At 39.1% G+C, this 24,814-nt stretch overlaps 1 protein-coding gene across 2 annotated transcripts in view; it reads left to right on the top strand.

Moving 5' to 3' along the window:
* Positions 1–17,597: 17,597 nt before the first annotated feature.
* Positions 17,598–24,814, top strand: part of LOC131433111 (serine/threonine-protein kinase Tao) — a 31,109-nt gene continuing 23,892 nt past the window's right edge. Inside the window, exon 1 of one of the 2 annotated variants that reach the window (XM_058599929.1) lies at positions 17,598–18,466. The gene's annotated coding sequence lies outside the window, so the exon portion shown is untranslated. The remainder of the gene's footprint in view (positions 18,467–24,814) is intronic. The other variant, XM_058599930.1, reaches the window with a different exon arrangement.

Below are 24,814 nucleotides of genomic sequence, written 5' to 3' on the forward strand. Positions count from 1 at the left end.
GATTCGAAGGGACTCGAGAGCGTCCCAGATACTCGGACGTAGCACATCACTCTATCCATCGTTGCTTTGACCAATCGCGTCAGTTTATCCGGGAAACCGTATTCGTGCATTATCTGCCATAGCTGTTCTCGATCGATTGTGTCGTATGCCGCTTTGAAGTCAATGAATAGGTGATGCGTGGGCACGTTGTATTCACGACACTTCTGGAGTACTTGTCTTATCGCGAATATGTGATTCGTAGTGGCGCGGGCTCCAGCAAATCCCGCTTGGTACGGCCGACGACACGACCAGACATTCCATAGAAAAATCGGAATAAAAAGTGATCGTTAACGATTTACCATCAGTTACCACAATTTTAGTGACCCCTTGTTATTCATAAAAATAATGATCGTGAGCAACACTGTTTTAGTTACTACGAACTAGTTTCCAAGGAATCCCAGCAAAAATAAACAGAAAGTTTCTTAAAAAATACGGAAAACAAACATATTCTCGATAATAAGAGTAGTGCATCAAAATCTAAAAGCAAGACTTCTTAGTTCTATAAATCCCAAATCTCAAGCATTAGAGACGTGGCAACGTGAAAAACAACAAGAAAAGCACAAAAATGACTTACATTACAAATTTGGCTAATTCTTTGTTTGAAAGTAATGTTGATCAATAAATTCTAAAATTGGTAAGCATTTTATATAGTCCTCTAAGTAGCATTATTAAACATATTTTTTGAAACAGTTTTCCTACGAGTATTTAGAAAAAATGAACTTTCTGAAGTTCACTTCTAATAAATAAAATCGCAAGATAAGTGCAGATAAAAATAAGGGATCAATGATTCGCATTAGAGGTAATATGTAAGTAAGTAATATTCCAATTCAAATGTCGTCAATAATTTCACCAATGAATAATAACTACAGGGAAATGAAAGCTGAAGAGAAAATGAGGTGACAGGATGCAGATTGAACAACTACATAACTTCTGGCACAACGGAACTGGTTTAAGATAGCGTAAAAAGGAATATTAGTGAAAATTGTGTTGATGTATTTCATAAGTTTGGTTGCGTACAATGTAACCATATTTATAAGAATAATTTAGTTTCCTTAGCTATTAGTACGCTGAACTGGAAATGTTATTTAGTTGTTTTTGCAATAAGATTTTCTGAATACATTCACGAGAATGTGTAATATGTTCTTCAAATAAATACTATCTTCTTAATGTACCACTCATATACTATTATGATTTGATTTATAGTTTTCGTGCACAAGATAAAAACAAAACTTCGCTTGCATATGAATATTGAAGATAAAACTATAAAGCTACAAAATAATAAAATTGAAACAGGTATTCCTTAGCTATTGGTGATAGACGACGGCAAAGGATTTGGGAGAGTACCTTGTAGGCGGCGTTCAGCAATGTGATTGCGCGGTAATTGCAACAGTCTAGCTTATCGCCCTTTTTGTAGACGGGACATACCACCACAGACTAACAGACATGACAGTATGAGTAAATTTTTATAAAAATATTTTTTCGTGATGCACTAGTTCCACCTATATTGTACTGCGCGAACTATTTACTATCTGTACACCCTTTGTGTTATTTAAAAGTTTTTTTTTACTAATTGGTTTCCCCTCGTTTGTCAACACCGATCAGCTGAAATCAGGGATGCCTGATTTCATCAAAATATTTGAAAATGAATCGTCACAATAAATTATTGGATTACGTTGATAATATATTTTACTTTTTCGCGATGTCAGAAGGTAACCATTTATTAGACTCAACGTTGTTCATCTAGACTATTATTCCTGTCCTGTAGAATCTCCTCCTCCCAAATCCTAGAAATCATCCGGTGCAGCGCTCTAGCCAGTGCCTCTCCTCCATGTTTGAGCAGCTCGCCTGGCAAAAGGTCATTGTCCGCGGCTTTGTTGTTCCTCAGCTTGCCGATCTCCTCACTTATCTCCGACAGATCAGAGGCTGGGAATCTGTCGTCGGCTGAACGTGCACCCAGATTGATTACTGTACCGTTCTCTGTATCTTGTGCTTCGCCATTCAGATGCTCGTCATGGTACTGCCAAATACAAATAATAATACCCCTAAGTCCCATACAAACGAACCGCCAATGTTTGGTTCACAGCCTGAACAAGTAAGCCTAGCAAATTACTCCCTTCCATTGCGATAGTTTGAAAATGTGGAAGGAGATCGTTCCCGGCAACGCTTTATGCTAGTTGCTACGGTGCAAAACAAACTTGTTTGTTTATGTTTATCGTTGCTGTATTAAACTGCAACAATCAGTCTAAATATCACCGGCACTAGCACAAAAGATAAAAAATGAACACAAACACCCACGAATCTACAAATATCAATATAGTAGTATATTCATGGTGGCTTAACCATTCTAGATTATTGTTTAACTTACATTTCGCTTGTGATCTTGATTATCAGATAAAAACTGTTTGTTTATTTATTTTTCACTATAATAAACAGTAACTATGGTGAACTTGTTCTTACCCTTCAGTGTTGCTAGTTTTATAGAAAACTCGTTAAAGTACATTGTCACTCCTGGCAGTGTATCATGACAGTATACAGCACGATGCAAAATGTGTCCTTGAAAATTTGTCGAAGTATTCCGTATTATAATTTGTATTTGGTACTGCTTCCACCTGTCTATCACCTCACGTTCGTTCGTGAGACGGTTATCATCTCTGCACATTTCGTCCTGTGGCGTGTAGCTTCTACGTGAGCGGTTCACCTTCTCATAGAACCTCCGTGTGTCATTTGCGCGGTACAGCTGTTTCATCGCTTCGCGATCTTGGTCTTCCGGAAAACCGTGTTCTGTCTGTTCCGCGCCTGTCTGTATCGTTCCTCGTTCGCTCTAGTGCGGTGTTGTAGCATCCTTGCCCTTGCTGCATTCTTCTTTTCGACCAACTGCTGACATTCGCAGTCAAACCAGTCATTTCCTCGATTCGATAACCTCGTACCTAGAACGGTTGCAGCAGTGCTACTCACGGCGGACCTTATGTTCATCCAGCCGTCTTCAAGAGTGGCCGCGCCAAGCTGCTCTTCCGTTGGTAGCACTAGCTCCAGTTGTTGCGCGTATTCCTCTGCAGTACGAATGCTACGTAGCTGCTCGAGATTGAGTCCCGGCGTTCCTGTGCGACGAGTATTGTGCACCGTCGATAGTTTTGAGCGCATACAAACCGCGACAAGGTAGTGGTCAGAATCAATGTTGGCACTGCGGTAAGTGCGGACATTGATGACGTCGGAGAAGAATCGCTCGTCGAAGAGAACGTGGTCGATTTGATTTTCAGTATGTTGATCAGGTTATCTGCAGGTGGCTTTGTGGATATCTTTGTGGGGGAAGAAGGTGCTACGAACTACCATTCCTCGGAAGGCTGCAAAGTTTACGCATCGTTGACCGTTGTCGTTTGTTACCGCGTGCAGGCTCTCCAGCCCGATCACGGGCCTGTACATTGCCTCCCGGCCTACCTGAGCATTCATGTCGCCGATGACGAGTTTTACATCCCGCCGTGGACAGCTGTCGTAAGTTCGTTCCAGCTGCGCGTTGAATGCTTCCTTCTCGTCATCGGGTCTCGTCTTATGTGGGCAGTGCACGTTGATGATGCTGTAATTGAAGAAACGGCTCTTGATCTTCAATACGCACATTCTATCACTGATTGGCTGCCACCTAATCACGCGCTGGCGTATCTTGCCCAACACTACAAATCCCGTTCCTAGAACGTTGGTTGTGCCACAGCTCTGGTAGAGGTAGCCGCTCGATGCCCACTTTTCCACACCTTCTGTCCCGTCCAACAAAGTTCCTGCAGTGCTACGACATCAAGGCCGCGGATTTGAAGCTCATCATGCAGCATTCGGTCGTATCCTGGAAAGCCAAGCTATTTGCAGTTCCATGTGCCAAGCTTGCAATCGTAGTCCTTTGTTCGTTGCGTAGGTCTTTGCCAATTATTCCGAGTCGTATTTCTTTCTTGATCGTACGTAACATGTGTTTTCCGGGCGGCTTGTTAGGCCTACACCAACCTCCTGTCTCGCCGGAGGACCATCGTATCAGCACTGTTTAGAGTCCCACACTGACACAAGGACGGTATTCAGCCGCTCCTAACATGGAGAACAGACGCTGTTTCGAGCCGCCCCAACATGGGGAACAGACGCTCGGGTAGGCTCGCTCTCTGTATGTTAAAGAGAAGGCTAGCCCCCCTTCCCTGCCAGCATACGACCAAGGTCTAGACCGTACACTAGAGTTCTCACATAATATTAAAAATTTTCAAAGCATTCATTTCATTCAGTAGTAGCCTGTTTAGGTAAAATTTTTAGTTTTTTATATGATATTACACAACAAAGCAGTATCAATACATTGAACTAAACAGAGTTGGACATTACTAGCATTATAAATCGATGGGGGCGGTAAATCTTATTTTGCGCCGGGCGCCAAATTTCCTCGGTTTCTGATAACATTAGTCAGACCGTGTCAGCTTGTGTAATCAATCTTCAGTTCAGCAACGTCATCGAACGGCATCGCATTGAACATATCATGTCAATTGTATGGGTGCGCAGTGCTGTTATTTTTGCGTGCACGAATTTGACATTTCTCTCACCTACTTTTATGTACAAGATTCGATAAGGGCTCGTCTGAGGGCGCCATGTTCGTAAAAAAAAGGATGTTGCTTATGATTTATTCGTGACATGTGAGAGCTGTTTAACTTGTTAATATGATATCGTTGCATTAGTAGAATTCTTGGTAAAATTATACATTAACAATGTCAAAATAAGGTTGATATAATGCATATAGTTATTTGGATAAGAACTTACTATAGCGCCTCCGCAACTCCTAGCTTTCGATCTTCGATACCATTGGATCCACCATCTACGATGCAGAACTAACAAGATCTGTAATAGCGTAATAGAATCAAAATAGCGCACTAACATCTGCCGGAAACCCACCCAACAATACATATCTGAATATCTTATTATGATGACTGTGAATTGAATCAATTTTACAGATCATCTAGTGAAAATAATGTTCTACAATTCAGCATGGTTATTTTTGACAGATCGATGATTATTTTCCGTCACTGAAAAAAATCTTTCAAAGAAAATTCTAATATCAATTCTTTAGTTAAAATTATTTCCAGTGCAAAACAAACCGATACAACAATTCCATCCGTCAAACGTTGAAATGGGCCGCAGTTGTAGTTAAATTTAACTACTCGACACAAAATAACCACTCAAGTGTCAGATTTAAACCAAAAGTTAAAATTAACCGCGAAATGGTGGGAACGTGCCACTTGAGGCAATTAGTTCTGATACCAAGTCAATTGGATTGACGGTATTGACAATAACATTGTTACGTATAATGGCCACTGGCAACTCTTCAATGATTGAATCAGTGCCATCAAAGAGAGTTGGAAATCATCGCAACAACAAAAACCCGGCATGGCTCATTTAACATAGAATCGACACCAGTGCGAGAGCGAATTTCTCTCGATGACATTTCTGAGAATCAAAGGTTAGCACGCTTCTCTGGGGATCTTCTCTGATGCAACAAATGGTCGCTTATTCTCGTTTCGCGATCCGAATTTATACAGGCAGTTGATAATTGCGATAGAATCATTTTACTATTGCCGCTTATTCTAACTATGTGCATATAATCTTTGTATAAGTTGTGTCTATGAAAATGTCTGTGAATACTCCATACAAGCGTTTTGAAATATTGCAGCCTAGTATGAGAATCATCAAGTTGAATCATCGATTCGATTTTCTACGATAATTGTCAACTTGCGATTCTCTCTTGGGAATTTCCACACAGCAACGATCATTATCAGACTGTATTTTTTTTAAGGGCCGTGAAATACTCAGAGTAAGAAGTGGATCGAAGGAATGTAGAAAAATTCTCTCGCGGTTCATTCATTGAGAGACTCGAGTTCTTGTAGCATCTTCTACCGGATTGAAAATGTTGTATACAATATAGATAGCAATATAGCAGCTTCTGTCAAATTTTCGGCAATCACCAACACTGGTTGTCACATTCTGCCCACGACGGTTTCTCACACAATGTGTTTCATTGTGTTGATATTTTCTCATCTCTATACAGATAGTTATAACACCGGAATGGAAGATTTGTCCGAAACTATTGCTTGAGTGCCTGGAGTTGTTTTTTTTTTCATAAATACGTTTATTTCTTAAGGCAGTTTACATAAGTTTTTCTTCGCCGTAGCATCACTTTTACATAATATTCTTATCCTAATTTAATTCTAACATAGTCACAACGTTTTGCATTTATTAAAACATATTCTCTTATTACTTAAATATCATCTCAGGTAACTCGTCATTAATTATGAAATCTACTCGGAAATATTATTTGAACCAAACGATTAACTTCTATAAATTATAAAATAAGCTGTTATTTTCAGACATTTTGTTAATAATTTCATAAACTGTTTCGAGTTTGTTTGTATCATTACATTATTTTTATTCTAATTTAGCTATTGGTTGAACTCATGGACGCAGCTGGGATCAGAACTAAGTCTTGAAAGGGGCCTTTATTAAATTGAAACTCCAGTTTTCTTTATGAAATGATAAATAAGTTTCATGTATGAAAGGTCACGACAAGCAAGAAGGTCTCGAACTGGTATATTGGATAGTCTACCTTGGGTACGCAAAGAATTTATTAGTTGAGATCTGACATCACGATACTCCACGCATGTCCAAACGACATGATCAATATCTCGATAACCTTCGCCACAAGCACAATGATTAGTCTCGGAGAGCCCAATTCGAAGGAGATGTGCATCTAACGTGTAGTGATTGGACATGAGTCTGGACATCACACGAATGAAATCTCTACTCACATCCAGTCCCCTGAACCATGCCTTTGTCGATATTTTCGGAATAATTGAGTGCATCCACCGACCCAGATCATCTTTATCCCAAGAAGCTTGCCAGCTGGCAAGTGTTCTTTGGCGAGACGAGCTATAGAATTCGTTGAAAGCAATTGGTCTCTCATAAATTTCACCCTCAATAGCACCACGTTTGGCTAAAATATCGGCTCTTTCATTGCCAGGAATGGAGCAATGAGCCGGGACCCAGACTATAGTGATTAGATAATTATTGTTCAATATGTCGTTCAGGCACTGTTTTATTTTGCCCAGGAAAAACGGTTCAGTCTTGCCAGTCATGTTTGAGCGAATGGCTTCAATTGCACTCAGACTATCTGTGAAGAGGAAATAATGGTTTGGAATTAATGTGACGATTACACTCAAACTATAATGAACTGCTGCTAGCTCTGCTATATAAACAGATGCAGGTTCTTGAAGCCTAAATGAGGCCGAAACATTATTGTTGAACATACCAAACCCTGTCGCTTCTTCAATTCGCGATCCGTCCGTGTAAAACATTTTCTCAGAGTCAATATGCCTGAACTTACTTGAAAATATTTTTGGGATTTCCGTCGAACGTAGATGATCCGGGATTCCACGCACTTCGCGCTGCATGGATGTATCGAAAAATAAAGTTGAGTCAGGGACATTTAGGAGGCTGACACGGATAGGAATATATCTTGAAGGGTTGATTTCCTGTGACATATGGTTAAAATATACTGTCATGAATTTTGTTTGAGATCGAAGCTCGACTAGTCGTTCGAAATTATTAATTACCATGGGATTCAGCACCTCACATCTTATTAGCAGGCGTGATGAAAGCTCCCAAAATCGATCTTTTAATGGAAGAACTCCCGCCAGAACTTCAAGACTCATTGTATGTGTCGAATGCATGCACCCTAAAGCAATTCGCAAACAACGATACTGAATTCGCTCCAGTTTGATAATATGAGAGTTTGCAGCGGAACGAAAGCAAACGCATCCATATTCCATCACTGAAAGTATCGTTGTCTGATACAATTTTATTAGATCTTCCGGATGAGCACCCCACCAAGATCCTGTTATTGTTCGAAGAAAATTTACTCTTTGTTGGCATTTTGTTATCAGAAACCTAATGTGTCCTCCCCACGTGCATTTGGAATCGAACCACACCCCGAGGTATTTAAAAGTTAAAACCTGTTGGATCATTCTTCCCATCATATGGAGCTGAAGCTGCGCGGGATCATGCTTTCTTGAAAAGACGACTAACTCTGTTTTCTCCGCAGAGAATTCGATACCAAGATGAACAGCCCAATCGGACAAGTTATCTAAGGTATCTTGCAATGGTTTATGCAGATCAATAGCTTTGGGTCCAGTAACTGAAACCACGCCATCATCTGCCAATTGTCTTAGTGTACATGGGGTTACTAGACAGCTGTCAATGTCATTTACGTAAAAATTATAGAGGAGCGGACTGAGGCATGAGCCTTGCGGGAGACCCATGTAACTATTTCTGAGTGTTGCCAAATCGCCATGTGAAAAATGCATGTGTTTCTCTGACAAAAGGTTGTGCAAATAATTATTTATAACCGCTGGGAGTCCATTTTGGTGAAGCTTGTCTGAAAGAACATCAATGGAAACTGAATCAAATGCTCCTTTAATGTCTAAAAATACAGATGCCATTTGTTGCTTTTGAGCGAAGGCAATTTGGATGTCAGACGAAAGTAATGCAAGGCAATCATTCGTTCCTTTATTTCTACGGAAGCCAAACTGAGTATCTGACAACAAACCGTTCGTCTCGACCCAAGTGTCGAGACGTCGTAGAATAATTTTTTCGAACAATTTTCTGATGCAGGACAACATCGCAATGGGTCTATATGAGTTGTGATTGGAAGCTGGTTTCCCCGGTTTTTGAATGGCGATAACTTTCACTTGTCTCCAGTCAGGTGGAACAATATTTTGCTCAAGAAACTTGTTGAACAATTCCAACAAACGTCTTTTTGCGAGGTTGGGCAGATTCTTCACCAAGTTGAATTTAATTCTGTCCAACCCTGGAGCGTTATTGTTACAAGACAAGAGTGCTATAGAAAATTCCATCATTGAAAATGGGTTATTAATAAAACCATTATTTGGAGGAGATTCCCGTATAATGCTCTGCGTAGGAACAGAATCTGGGCAAACTTTCCTAGCAAAGTCAAATATCCATCGGTTCGAGTATTCATCACTCTCATTGCCCACGTTACGATTCCTCATTCGTCTGGCCGTGTTCCAAAGAGTGCTCATTGAGGTATCTCTTGACAAACCTTCGACAAAATGTCTCCAATAGCTACATTTTTTGGCTCGAAGTATGCTCTTGTACTTGGTTTTTAAAACCATAAGTTTTTCAAAATTCTGAGGAGTTCCTCCTCCCCGTTTTAGAAACGTCTTGCAAGCATTTTGTTTTGCGAGTTTAGCCTCTGAGCACTCTTTGTCCCACCAGGGGTTGGGAGGCCTTCTGTTAGTCGTTGGCCCAGGAAAGCGTTTAGTTTGGGATTGTTCTGCTGCCTCCAGAATCGAACAAATGAGGAAGTCATATTCTTCAAGTGGAGGGAGCTCTTCCATTGAATTCAAAATACTAGAGATACTACTTTGGTATTTAATCCAGTCGATATTTTTTGTCAAATCATATGGAATACTAGCGGAAGTAGCAATGCAATAGCTACTGCTAATTGAGATGATGATTGGTAAATGATCGCTACCGTGTAAATCAGGCAGTATTTTCCAGGTGCAATCTAGTCGAATTGATGTTGAGCAAAGAGATAGATCTAATGCACTTGGGCGTGCCGGAGGTCTTGGGATCCGTGTCATGCTACCCATATTTAATACCGTCATGCTAAAATTGTCACAAATGTTTTGTATTAAAGATGATCTGCTATCATTGTAAACGGAACCCCACATAATACCGTGCGAATTTAAATCCCCCAGAATCAATCGTGGTGCAGGAAGGGCTTCAACCATTTCATTAAGCTGTTGCTGTCCAACTTGTGCTTTTGGAGGAATATAAACCGAAGCTATGCAAATATCTTTGCCTTTAATGTTTATTTGGCAAGCAACAACTTCTATACTAGAAGTTGAAGGGATGTTTAATCTATAAAAGGAATAGCATTTCTTAATTCCCAAAAGCACTCCACCATACGGAGAGTCTCTATCGAGACGTATAATGTTAAAATCATTAAAATTTAAAGCTATGTTTGAAGTAAGCCATGTTTCGCATAAAGCAAATACATCACATTTTTGACTATGCAATAATATTTTAAATGAATCAAGTTTTGGCATGATGCTTCGACAATTCCACTGCAGGACAGTGATTGTATCATTTGCGACGGGTGATAAATTATCCATCAAAAGATACAAAACCTGAGACAATTGGCCATTGAGCTGATAACTGCTTCAAAAAGGTTCTAGCTATTGGAAGGAATGCCATTATGAGGGTCTTTAAGGGTTCAGATATATTGAATGCTGAGAAAATCCATTCAACAATTTCCGAAAACTTCAGTAATCCTGTTGGTGGCTGTGAAATGGAGCCCACTGGATTATTATCTTTTTCTGTACTAGATCCTGGATTGGTTTGTGAATTTGACAAACCAGGAGGCACAGTCTTTGGTTTTGACTTTTTTTGTTTAACACGGGGATCTTTTTTTGAAGATGAAATTTTAGGTGTCTTTTTTGGTAATTTGGAGGAAGACTTCTTTCTCTTAACTGACCCTTGGGTAGTGATAAACGAATTACCTTCACTATTTTCGTCAGAGTCAGAGTCCTCTGGTTCCTCTAGATTTGAAAACCCGTTTTCGGTTTCCAAAGGGGGGACATCAATGACCGTTTTAAGCATTTCTGCATATGTGCGCTTTGACCGTGCTTTTAAAGAAAGCTTAATTTTGTCTTTGTGCACTTTAAATGCAGTGCATACTGAAATATCATCATGAGGACTATTCCCACAATAAATACATTTTTCAATTTCCTTGTTGCAATCATTATCTTTATGAGGCCCTTCACACTTAATACATTTTGGTTTATTACTACAGTAAGTAGCTGTGTGGCCGAATTTTTTGCAGTTCGTACAATTCATTACATTTGGAACAAAAAGCCGAACAGGGAGGCGAATTTTATCGACATAGACATGGGACGGCAACGCAGACCCGGCAAATGTCACTCGAAACGAGTCTGATGGGCGATAAACTTTTTTTTCCTCTTCATGAACTACTGAGTACAGTTGTTTGCACTCCATTATTTTCACACCCTCAAGCATAGAGTTCTTGAAACGACCAACACCATGCTTGAGTAAATCATCTACCGAAAGACTCGCTTCGGTAACAACACCGTCAATTTCGACATCTTTGGAGGGTATGTAAACTTTATACTCTTTATTGAAATGTTCCGAAGAGACAATATCATTCGCGTGTTTCAAATTATTTACCACAACACGAATTTTATCGTTATTTACTTTTATGATCTCTTTGATTGAAGAGTATCGTGATGTCAAACCTTTATTAATTTGAAAAATGTTTAATGGCTTTGATATACGTCTAAAAAAGACTATCCAAGGCCCAGAAGAGCTCTCCTGATATTTTTTCGTTCGTGGGGGTATCGGATTCATGCTAGGATTTACGTCCATGGATTCATCCATTACATTAAAATTTTTAACTAAACTTTAAAATAAAATTTGAAACCAACACTACACAGTACTCAATTAAAAGGAAAAGAAAAAACTTCTACCTTGAAATTGTTTTTTTTTTTTTATTTAATAACATATTTTAAGGCACATTGCGTTAAGCTATAAGATGCCGAGGGCATATGTTTTAACTACTTAAATTAGATTTTTTTTTTATTTTCACATCATATGAGCTTTGGGAGATCTAGTCTTCAACGGGTGGTCGGCAGTGGCTGGCTGGATCTTGTACGCTGGAGTAAACTGGCACGACGTTGGTACGTATCACTGTTGGTCGCATCTTTTCGTTCGTGTGGGTCCGCGGAAAACACCCCCGACTACGGGGAGCCGGCTGATGGCCCGCATAATCATCGACTTGAGCGGCTCTCCGTGGTGGTGAATTTTGTGGAAGAGAAGGAAAGAAACAGAGAGAAGTTTATGTTGTTGAAAAAGGTGGTAAGGGAGCGAAACTACTTAGGTCAGCGATAAGATCTAATTAGTTGACATCGAGATGGTGAAGAGACGGGGACAGGGGAGCAAAAAATTAGTGACAGCAGAAAGATCTTGTTAGTTTTTCGATGAAGATGGTGGACAGACGACATTTGGGGAGGTTCGAGCGGATGTTAGGTACGAGGTTGAAGGAGGATGTTGTGGAACCCTTCAGCAGATCAGACTTGTAAGTTAATGTTCTTTATGAACTGATATAAGAGCAGCATATAGGGAAGGTCTCGATGGGCCAACACGTCTCGTACTGGGACCATGGGTGATATACCTCGGGCCCGAAGGGAGTCAATTAGCTGTGATCTGGCGCCACAATACTCGGTACATACCCAGACAACATGTTCAATGTCGTGATAACCCTTATCGCATGTGCAGAGACCATTCTCCACAAGCCCGATACGCCGGAGGTGCGTATCCAAGGTGTTATGATTAGACATGAGCCGGGACATCACACGAATGAAATCCCGACCCACATTCATCCCTCTGAACCAAGGTTTCGTCGATACCTTTGGGATAATGGAGTGTAACCATCGTCCCAGTTCCCCATTACTCCATGAAGTTTGCCAACTTTCGAGCGTCCTTTGACGAGATACACTGAAAAATTCGTTGAAGCAAATTGGTCTTTCATAAATTTCACCTTCTAATGCGCCCACTTTAGCCAATGAGTCTGCCTTTTCATTTCCCGGAATGGAACAATGTGATGGGACCCAGACTAAGGATATTAAATAAGACCGACCAGATAAAGTTCTCAAGTGTTCCCGTATTTTCCCCAGGAAATATGGGGGATACTTTCCTGGCTTCATTGCCCGGAGAGCTTCTATTGAGCTTAGACTGTCCGTGACAATGAAGTAATGGTCTTTGGGCAAGGTTTCAATGATCTCGAGGGTGTAATGAATAGCAGCTAATTCTGCGACGTAAAACCTTGAAATTGTTGTCTATCTCCGTTGCACTGCCGTGTAGATCCTCGTTGCTCTAGATGTTCTTGTTGGATGTATCTGGACGTTGATACAATGCTGAAGCTCACTGTAGCGATAGAATATGATGTGATGCTACTGCTACCTGACATCCAGCACCACTCGAATTCCGATTTGCTTTCGTCTTCGCCAGCTGTAACCAGCGCAGGTCACCGGTGTATACCTGCGTGTTGTATGGCAGTGGAAAGACCGAGTTGTCTTGTCTCCTTCTTCCTTGTGCTCCGCACCGATATGCTTCTGCACCGAAGTGCCTTCGCACCGGTGTGCCTTTGCACTCTCCTGCTTCTATGTGCCTTTGCACTCTTCCTCTTCGATGTGCCTTTGCACTCTCCTGCTCAGCACTTGTGGCAGTATATTGCGGCCTGGGTAGAGTTTGGGAAACGCCCTTTGTTGTTTCCTTCACCAGCTTGGCCCAGCACTAGGGCTCTCTTATGCAGCACGACTATACGTTTTAACGGCTGCTGCCAACAGGTCTCTACCTGTAGTTCAACCGTTGTCGTATTTAACGCGTGTAAACCAACCAGCGTTATTAAACTGTACGCTTCTATACACAACCTTCTCGGTTGAACGGCTATTACTGAATGGAATTGTGCCTGGAGTTGTAGCGTATGGCTATGCGTCCCAGGGTGCAAGCGGCGCACGGACAGCGCTCCACTCATCGCTGTGTGTGATGGAATCACATCAAAATTTTGTTTTTTACTTTTTATTTTTTTATTTATGACTTCTGGTCAGTCAGTAATTTTTACTTTTTTCGGTATTTTAACGATATCAAAATAACTAGAGATTATAAGAGGAGAAGAATATGAAATCATAGAGCCATAGTACTCAAGGAAGAGCAAGGATGTGAAGAATAAAGTGCGGAAAAGTGAGACGTGACAAGGGTCATTTAAGTAAGCAGAAGGCTTCTCGTATCTAAACTTTTACCTTCTACCAGAGGAGTCGAACTTAGGCATCTTAAAGATACGAGTCATCCGAGTCTCTGATATGTCAGAAAGTAAAGGCAAAGGTCGTTTGCCATTTACTGTCCGAACCGGCAAATGTAAAGTTACGAGAAGTTGTCACATTCTGCCCACGACGGTTTCTCACACAATGTGTTTCATTGTGTTGATATTTTCTCATCTCTATACAGTTAGTTATAACACCGGAATGGAAGATTTGTCCGAAACTATTGCTTGAGTGCCTGGAGTTGTAGCGTATGGCTATGCGTCCCAGGGTGCAAGCGGCGCACGGACAGCGCTCCACTCATCGCTGTGTGTGATGGAATCCCATCAAATTTTTTTTTTTACTTTTTACTTTTTTATTTATGACTTCTGGTCAGTCAGTAATTTTTACTTTTTTCGGTATTTTAACGATATCAAACTAACTAGAGATTATAAGAGGAGAAAGAATATGAAATCATAGAGCCATAGTACTCAAGGAAGAGCAAGGATGTGAAGAATAAATTGCGGAAAAGTGATTCTATTATTATTATTATTATTCTTCACATCCTTGCTCTTCCTTGAGTACTATGGCTCTATGATTTCATATTCTTTCTCCTCTTATAATCTCTAGTTAGTTTGATATCGTTAAAATACCGAAAAAAGTAAAAATTACTGACTGACCAGAAGTCATAAATAAAAAAGTAAAAAGTAAAAAAAAAAAAAAAATTTGATGGGATTCCATCACACACAGCGATGAGTGGAGCGCTGTCCGTGCGCCGCTTGCACCCTGGGACGCATAGCCATACGCTACAACTCCAGGCACTCAAGCAATAGTTTCGGACAAATCTTCCATTCCGGTGTTATAACTAACTGTATAGAGATGAGAAAATATCAACACAATGAAACACATTGTGTGAGAAACCGTCGTGGGCAGAATGTGACAACTTCTCGTAACTTTACTTTTCCCGGTTCGGACAGTAAATGGCAAACGACCTTTGCCTTTACTTTCTGACATATCAGAGACTCGGATGACTCGTATCTTTAAGATGCCTAAGTTCGACTCCTCTGGTAGAAGGTAAAAGTTTAGATACGAGAAGCCTTCTGCTTACTTAAATGACCCTTGTCACGTCTCACTTTTCCGCACTTTATTCTTCACATCCTTGCTCTTCCTTGAGTACTATGGCCAGGGCTGGCAATAATCAACTCAGTACTTCATCATCACCGAGTTCAGCTCACCTGCAAATCGGTTTTAAAAGCATCGCTGAACGAGTTGAGTAACTGGGTAACCATTTGTGTACAGAAAACATCGTCTCAACATCGTAGTGTCAAGCAATCAGCAGATGAGCGCTGAGTGCTCATCAAATATTAGAACCCACTGAGAGACGATTTGTGAGTTGTGATTTGATGTGTTTGTACATCAACACATTGAATCAGATTCTTATGAAACTGTCTCGCTTGTATTCCCCACCCACCAGAGTTGCCATGGGCGGCCAATGTTCGAATCGATGTCATTTCAATCCATTTCTCAAGACATGTTCTCGCATGCTGGAGAACGCATTCGTTTCAGTAGCCAGTTGTGTTTAGCTCGAGACATGAAATTCAATCGTTTATGGTATACATCACACTACGGTTCGACATTTGTTTTCGTAAATTAATGCTCGTGTTCGTTTTGAGTACCAGCAACCGAAATTCTGGGTTGTATTGGCAGCTCTGTGGTTTAAGAATACACTCACCCGCATAGCGTTTTGGCTACCTGGGCAGCCATGGCCACCAGAAGGCTACCAAAGTTGATTCAGTTACGGTTGTCAAATCCAATTTGACAAAACAAAGTCGCCTGTATCCAAGTTAGCCGAGCGTTTTCATCTTCTCACCTTCGCTGAAATGTCAAAGATTTCAATGTGGAAAAATCCTGGTGGATACGGTTGTATCGTTTGAGTTGTATTCCTGGCAGCGGTGAGGCAGCCGGTCACCAGAATGTCTGCCAGCCATATTTTTCCAGCTGGCAGCGTTTAGTCAGCCATCTGGCAGCCATGCGTATGCGGGCACCGGTGTAGCTCGGTACAGTGATGCCAAACTCAGTACTCACTTTTTGAAACTAGGAATGAGAGTTAAATGCTATGAAATCGAAACTGAGAACCATCAATACCATCATAATTTGATGTCAGCGGTGCTCTGTATAGGTGAGTGTTTGTTTAAATCAGCGATGATTTTCATCTTAACCATCATTTTTCGGATTGCATCGTAAATCATGTGGTGAGCTGATGAATGGAAAAAATCAAATCTTATGAGCGAGTTTTTGCCACCCTTGACTATGGCTCTATGATTTCATATTCTTTCTCCTCTTATAATCTCTAGTTAGTTTGATATCGTTAAAATACCGAAAAAAGTAAAAATTACTGACTGACCAGAAGTCATAAATAAAAAAGTAAAAAGTAGTGATTTGCAACATTTTTATCGTTTATTCAATAGTACAAATAGATATCAGTATAAAAGTACACTCAGAGTAGAAGAAAATTGATTTCAAAGTGATTACTACTCCTTTTGTTAGTGCAAACTACGATTAAACATGGAAAATCTTCAGAAATGTGTGAAATTGGGTAAGGTTAGGTTCTTTCAGATCAACATTTTTTTAAACAAAAACCGGTGTAATGTTGATTTCTCGAGTACTAGAATGTATAGCGATCGAGTATTATTTATTTTGGATACATTATTTGTAATTTCCAGGCATTTTAAAAATGGTATCAAACCAAGTTTAATGCTCTATTCTGAATAAACGGTAGATTTCGCACAATGAACTAGGATCAACATTACCCCCTTAGAGTAAAAACTTTTTCTTCAACTTCTACTACGATTTTTCAAATGAATTTGCCCGTTTTCATAAGAAATCGTTGAAAAGGTGGAGTATTTCGAAATTTTCCTACCGATTTGACAACTCTTGCTGAAAGTATCATTTCTAAACAAGCACCGCCTCTACATTTCAGTTTTGCGACAATATGCCAATCAAAAATATGTTTGTGTAAGTTTCAACTTTTAAACTTTTTTTTTTTTTTTTTTAACTTTTTTTTTTTTTTCCGTTCCGTTTCCCTGCTGTTTCCGTTCCGGCACAGCCAATGCAATGACATACCGACTTCAGTGAAAATGAAAAATATCGGTGACGACGAATTTGAGTTTGCCGGACGGACGCGACACTGACGGCGAGCTGCACTGAAACAGCACTGTGCCGGATGGGTGTGAATGCGCGCATAGAAAACGAATGAAATAATATAAGTATCCGTGCACGGTGTCGTGCCGGCACTGAACCGGACCGGATATGTGTGAATAGTCCTTAAACCAACTTAAAATGATTATTTTTCCATAGTTTTTCTCCGTGTAATAAAATGTCAAGTTTTAACTAATGTTTAGATGAAATGCAAATATAATAATGAATGAACAATGATTTGGAGTTTTTTCGTGTGAGAGGATATAATAGGTGATTCGTGAAATTAGAAGTATATTGATTTCAATTATATTAAGTTTTTTCTCTAACAATATGTAAACTCATTTTTCTCCGTTCGAAGTGATTGTCACTTTGGATCTTTTGAAAACGAAATCTAGAAAATATATGACTTGAGACATTCAGTGAGAAGTGAGCAAAAGTGGTGTGTTGTTCGATGAGGTCGGGAGAACTACTAGAAATTTTGCAGTCGCGTTCGTTCGTTGTGCGTGTGCGAAAATTGAACTGGAAAACGCTTATAAACCTACGTAGAATTTATTCGTGGGGGTCAGTATCTGGCCGAATAAATTCATCTTTCACCGGACTTTCCGGGTTGGGTGGAGTACAGGCTCGAGAAGAAAGAACCGAATGTGAAAATGTCTGGCGATTGATCGCCCCACCGGAGGAGGCAAACCTGCTGCTGCAATGGTACGAATCTCTGCTCGTATGTGTGGTATGCGAAATACGTAGAATAGTGCTCTTATTTTTATGTCTGCTGCTTGACCGTCTGGAATGGATACATGAGATAATAAATTTCATCACAAGAGAAAAAGGTTGACAAGCAGTGCGATTCGTTTATTGAAAATTGCTTAATCGACAAAGAAATTATCAGGACTCATCTGGTGTTCCGCAATCACGTCTTTGGTCTATTGTGAGTGTGAGTTGACCCATGTTCACTCCTTTTTGCCTTCAAAACGGTGTGAAGTTGTGTGTATTTTATATATTTTTTTGTGTGCAATCGCCATTTTGTGTTCCGACGAACAAGTGAACGAACGAACGTAGGGGAAGAAAGTTTCTGTCTTGACCGTGGCCAACCCTGCCCACAAGCTAGATCCACCGAAGGTTACATCTGCATAGCACCATTCGAACGGGATAAATACTTCCTAGAGGTGTCCAAGTTCCTAGACGTTGTGTTGGTTACGGATCGTGTTATTACTGCATTGGAAAGCACAAAACGTCATCTGCAGGGGCGCTCCCCGAAATTAGATGGCACAAGAAATATTTCTTCGTCAGTAGCGGCTAACTGTTTCCGGTCGGAAATCATCCGTGAAAGATCGGTAAGCATGGAACAATTTATGTTGGTTTGCAGACGGTGAGATTGATCAGCGAAAAGGAGTACTTCTCGAAGAAAATTTACCGCATGCTAAAGAAAAGGTTCAGACTGACATTTGTGTAGTGGGAAGCAGCACCTGCCCAGTCAAAAAATATGTGGCAAGGAGGACGACTGAAGTAGGGGCCATGATAATTATTGTTTCTTTTGGTGTGTTTTCATCTAACAAATCTCATGGTGATTTGTTCGATTTATCTAATATCCCCTGCATGTCCTTCGAGCAACCAATCTCATTACAACATTATCGAATATGCTGTAAAGTCTGATGCGCATGTGAAGAGATATGTCAGTAAATTGAGCGAGATTACATTTTCTTTATTTATGTATAGTAACAATATTGCAAATAGTATGACGCAGCAGGTCTAAGTCTGAATAATTCAATAACAATTAGGTAACAATTAGGTATAGTTTGGGAAAAGTTTTATTTGCATTTTGCATGGAAAAAAATCAATTGTGAAAAGTTCGCTAGCAAACATTCTGCTCGATGATACTCAAGAAAAAGTTCGCACATTGAATATATTTGATATGATTCTCAAACGAAAGGTTTTTGGGAAATAAATGTTTATAGCTAAATACATGATAAATAAATTCATCGATGAACAAAAACTGAACCTTTCTGAAAATGTTCAGTATGCGTAGGGTAGTTGATAAGTGGGTCAATAGTGGTGATATATTTGAAGTTTATTCGACGCTACCGTGGTAGTGGGAGTAATATCATTAATAAAAGTAGCAAGTGCTGTGATTGTTAATAGTTAGAATAGTAATAAAAACATCAATAAAAACAATCTCAAATCATGTGATGCAGCTGAATAAAAAATAGCCAATTTATCTTGAATAATGTACGCAGAAGTAACAGGAGCGCAGATTACCGCAGACTGCTGATTCAAACACTGCGCCTACTGTGTGTTTGAGACTTGCTGACAATGCAGCGCTTTTGTTACTTTTGTGAATTTAATTCATGCTAAATAGGGTTTAATCCTATGTAATCAGCCGAATGGAATTAAAACAGTTTTTCGTTGCTATAATCACTATTTGGAATATGGTAAAAACATGTTTGTTCATATTAATCACCCTACGTGCATAGAAAATACCACAGTCATTATTTCTCAGTTGCGAATTTATTCAGTGGAGATTTTTTTTATTGATGGAAATTGGATGTTTAGAGTTTTGTGGATGCTTGTTTCATAAATGAAAATATCGGAAGTGATTTTTTCAGTTTTTTTTTAGAAAATCTAAACTGATTTTTTTACGAGTGATCGTGAAATGATTTCTTTCTGATCATGATTTTCCCAAAACTGTAGTAAGAGTAAATTTTCATCGTTTCATTGTATTGTCTCATTTGACTCAAACTTTGCCTTTCTCATAAAGAACGTCTGTGTTGCTCTCCGCAAACACCGACGTTCGAATCGAGATGTTAAGGGCCGAATATTATGTACCATGTGACTCAGTTCGGGGAGAAATATGTGTACATGAGTTTCGTCAAACAAACACTTTTCACGAAACTGTTTTGGGTTCGCACTTAGCAACGGGGGTTTGAGCAAACCTGAAATAAAAACTAGGCAGTTTCGATTTTCAGTTCAAAAACGTTAAAACTAGGTTCGAAACTAGCTTCGAACAAACAGTTTGGCATTGAGCGAAAACGACATTAGATTCACCTTGAGATCCCATAGCCTACTATAAGATTTTGCACAAAAATGACATAACCTCGCAAAATGAGCCGAATTAGGATTTTTACCGTCACTGCTAATCTTAATCGGATGAACATATACCTACTATACCGATTTATAGGTATTTATACCGATTTTTGTATTCGATACAGGAGTACAGATATGCTCTCTAACACCCATACTTCAATTCTCATAGAGATAAAAACCGATTTTCAGTTTTTGTGTTTGGTTCTATCGGGTTAAACCAGGTTAAGCGACCATTTTTTTACTCGCAAAACCAGTCCTCACTAAATAGATTTTTCTAGATAGAACCTGTTTTAATCCACCTAGTGGTGTAATGATGCCTTCCTCATATCAAACATACTATCATATATAATACTGTGGTATTTTTCAAAATAGAATTCTTCGATTCCGTTTACTGTTTACCGTTTACTGATAATAATTACCAATTGGAGTAGTTTTTTGGTCGATTTATAATTTTTTCACGTTTTCTGTTTCGCCCGCGTGAAGGTATAAAAATTTAAAACACTTTACCCTATAATTCCGGAACCAGGTTTCGGATCCGGATGAAATTCTGGAATTTCGTACAAGACCACAGGACCTTCCATTAAAACCTAAGTTTGTGAAAATTGGTTAAACCATCACTGATAAAAGTTAGTGAGATCCGTTTTTGAAAATATTACCACTATTTCCTGTCCTCCGGAATCGGAAACTGGGAACCAGGATAACCGAAATCAGTTTGTTTGGTTGTCTACTGATAATGACTATCAAATTAGAGATGGTCGGGTCTCGGGTATTTTACCCGAAACCCGAACCGTACCCGTACCCGACGGGTACGGACGGTAAAAAAAAAATTACTGCTCACTCAGGTACGGGTCGGATCGGGTAAAAAAATTCACTACTCACTCGGGTACGGGTCGGGTACGGGTAAATTTTTTTTCTGATCGATTACCCGACCATCTGTACTTCACATAAATATGTTTACACGTTGACGAGAATTTTTTATTGCAAAACAGTTCTTCCGAAAAATAAACAAATTGATTCAAGGGGTTTTGACATTCGCGCCTAGGACCAGACATGACAACTGGCATCTTTTTCCAGAAAAAACATTTCTTTTCTTTTTTAAAAAAACTGATCAATCATACTTACGTGAAAAGTTATATGAATATTTTCCACCCTACTTTTTATAACATATTTAATAAGACACACTGCCTTAGCTCTAAGATATTGCGGTCAGACCCTACTTTTCACGTAGTTTTTAATGGACTGCCATTTTAAAGCTGTTTAATGCGCAATCCAGTAAAAATTTTTTGATTCATATATAAAATGTTGTGTAGTACTCATATCACATTCAGATACCAGAAAACTGTTATTTCAAATATTGATTGAAGATTTTCAAAATTTTCATATAAATCATTAGGACTCTAACCATAAAAACATGAAAATTTCAGAAAATCTGCATAGAAATTCTTCTTATTCTTCATTTCTGGATGGTGTCACCTCACTTGAAGTGACACCGATTGATGGCACAGCAAGTTGGGTTATATTGCCAGTTAATTTTCGTTTCCTTTCACTGGACTACAAGTGAAAATCTCGATGCGTGACAACGTGGAGTCGCAAAAGTACGAGTGAGAATCTTTTCTCGCGAAATACTCAAATTTTCACCGTATTCACTCGTTGAGGGTTCCACCGGAGGTGGCACAGAAGTTCAATGACTGTAAAAAAGCACCAGCTACCGTTAACATCGTGAGTGTGGGTTTGTGAGGCTTACAAAACGGGCATATTTGACAGATTAATTTGAATCAAAATCATCATTCATTTTGCTTTGTAGTAAAAAATTGTAACCAAAAACACATTCTCACGAATGTTCAAACTACTTACACTTGAAGGACTTACTGTTTACCATTTTCAAAATTGAATTTTTCACACCGGGAATACGCGTACATTATTTGATGTTTGGTCAATTCACGTAAACGAATCGATGATACTCTATTCATTTTAGGGGATGTTCGCGTAACATTCATTTTCGTCACGTATAATTTTCAATTTGACATTTGGAACCATTTAACGTGATTTTTCAAGTGATTCGAATGTGAATTTATATTTGTGTGTCAAGATATTGAGCACACTTATTTGTGGCTCTAGAAAATTGGATCAAAAGTCGCACTGTTTCGTAAAAACCATACATACCCAAAATTGAATACAACGGGTATTACGATATTTTGGGTAAATATGCTTCTCGGATAATTTGAGTAGATATTACTCCCTTTTGTTGACATTTGTAAATGAGTATAAAGTACCAAAGACATTGAAAATCTATTCCTGCTTCACAGTGTATTTATATGTTTAAATGTAAACAAGGATTTTAATGTATTTTACTTACCAACTAGAGCCTGATACGGCTCGCTATCTAAAACACTTTATTTTTTACATCCTGAATTTTGGTAAAATTTTTACTACTCATTCGGGTCGGGTACGGGTACAGGTAATTTTTAAACGGGTACGGGCCGGGTACGGGTAATTTTTTTTAATTTTTTCTCGGGTACGGGTAATTTTTTTTTTTATTGTTCGGGTACGGGTATTTTTTCTAATTTTTAATCGGGTACGGGTCGGGCAAGGGTAAATTTTTTTTGCTGATCACTCGGGTACGGGTCGGGTTCGGGTATAAGAATTTCTATGCCCGATCATCTCTATATCAAATGGAGTAGTTTTGGTGTTAGATTACATTTTTTCTCGTTCTCTGTTTCGCCCCTCTAAGTGATGGTATAAAATTTTTCACAAACTTTATCCTATAATTCCGGAACCGATGGTCGGATCCAAATGAAATTCAGAAGTTTGGTGTGGGACCATAAGACCATTCATTTGAATTAGAGTTTGTTGAAATCGGACCATCTCTGAGAAAAGCGAGTAAGTAAATTTAAATTGGATTTTTTACACTAATCGCCTTCTAATTTCGGAACCGAAAGTCGGATACAAATGAAATTCGGAAGTTTTGTGAAGGATAATGAGACCATTAATTTGAATGTAAGGTTTTGAAAATCGGTAACGCCATCTATGAGAAAAATTAGTACACATATTTTTATTTTTTTGGAACATTTTACCCCATAACTCCGAAACCGGAAGTCAGATCCAAACAAAACTCACGAATTTTGTATGGGACCACAAGATCTTTAGTTTGAGTCTAAGTTTGTAAAAATCGGTCCAGCCATCTCCGAGAAAAGCCATTTGAAATTAAACCAACAAATGTTCCAATTTGTTGGTCTTATTTGTTGGTGATCAAATAAAACATCTTCGGCTATTAACAGGTTCTTTATTTCCGATTCCCGAAACCGCGGAAATAGTTGATAAAACATCATAAACAAATTCCCTTCGATTTCCTAAATGTGGCTTAACCAACCTTCAATAAGCCTTAGAGAGATCTAAGTCTTATTTTATTACTGCTAATGAAATTTATTCGAATCCGATTTCCGGTTCTGGAGTTACAATATGACAAGTATTTAACATTTCAACATGTCATATAAATGACGATGTATTGCGTGTTGTGCGTATTTTTGTTTTCTGGACGTTTGTCTACGCGAACTCCGTCCTCAATCTATTTGGATTCAGTCGTAAAATTCTGATCAATTTAAATTTCTTTGTTAGAGGGCAAAGCCGTTACATGTTTGTATTTCTGAAAAGTGTTACAACCAAAACTTGTTAAAAAAAGAATGTATGAAAATCAGTAGAGCTTTTTATTAAAAACTACAAGGATCAGCCCCATGGGGTTGTTCGCAGCCATTGATGTGGAACAAGGCAACCAAAATTTCTAATAATCTGCAATCAAACAGTTCAATCAATCGTCACTCTTTTGAATCCGCAATTGCACGAGAGTCTGCTTGGATTGATCTTTATTAGGAACCAACACCGAACATTGTTTGTGTTCTTTTTTTTTTTGCATCTTTTTACATTGTTTGTGTTGATTTGTATTTGTTTTATAGCCGACGAAATTACACCAATATTCCAAATGTATGCAATTATATCTTTGTCCATATTTGCGATGCGGATTTCAATATTAAAGCTTCTCTTCGTCAAGCTTGTGTTCAAGTTTTGTATGCACGCAGTTTTTATAGCGTTAAGTTTATCTACCATCACTACCATTCTGCGATTGAAGTGATAAAAATTTTCTCGTTATTAATCGAACTAATCTTATATAAATTAGAAATTAATCTTAGGCACTCAAAATTTACCCTGGGGTAGTTTCAAATTTCTCAGGCGAAAACGACGTAACATGGAATTTCATCCGAACTCGCATGATACAAGATCAGAACATACCAATCAAAGCTTCAAATCGTTTTATGACACTTTTTGTCTTGCTGGACCTCTAGCATACTACGCGTAGGACTAAAACGTTAGCTATAATTTCGCTTATATTTATAGATTTGCGTGCTTCTAACCGCTTCGCTTTTGCATCGATTGACCAATCAGAGCGATGCTGCCCCATTGATATATCGCCTACTCCTTCAAAATCGTCGTTTATGGCAGGGAAATCCGGTATGCCGGAGATTTTTAGCAGACAAAATAGGACACTGGTAGCCATTAATCAACATTTCAATGATCTATATATATAAAAATGCAGAGATCATTCTTTG

The sequence above is a fragment of the Malaya genurostris genome, chromosome 2, assembly GCF_030247185.1.
Source record: "Malaya genurostris strain Urasoe2022 chromosome 2, Malgen_1.1, whole genome shotgun sequence".
Classification (NCBI taxonomy): domain Eukaryota; kingdom Metazoa; phylum Arthropoda; class Insecta; order Diptera; family Culicidae; genus Malaya; species Malaya genurostris.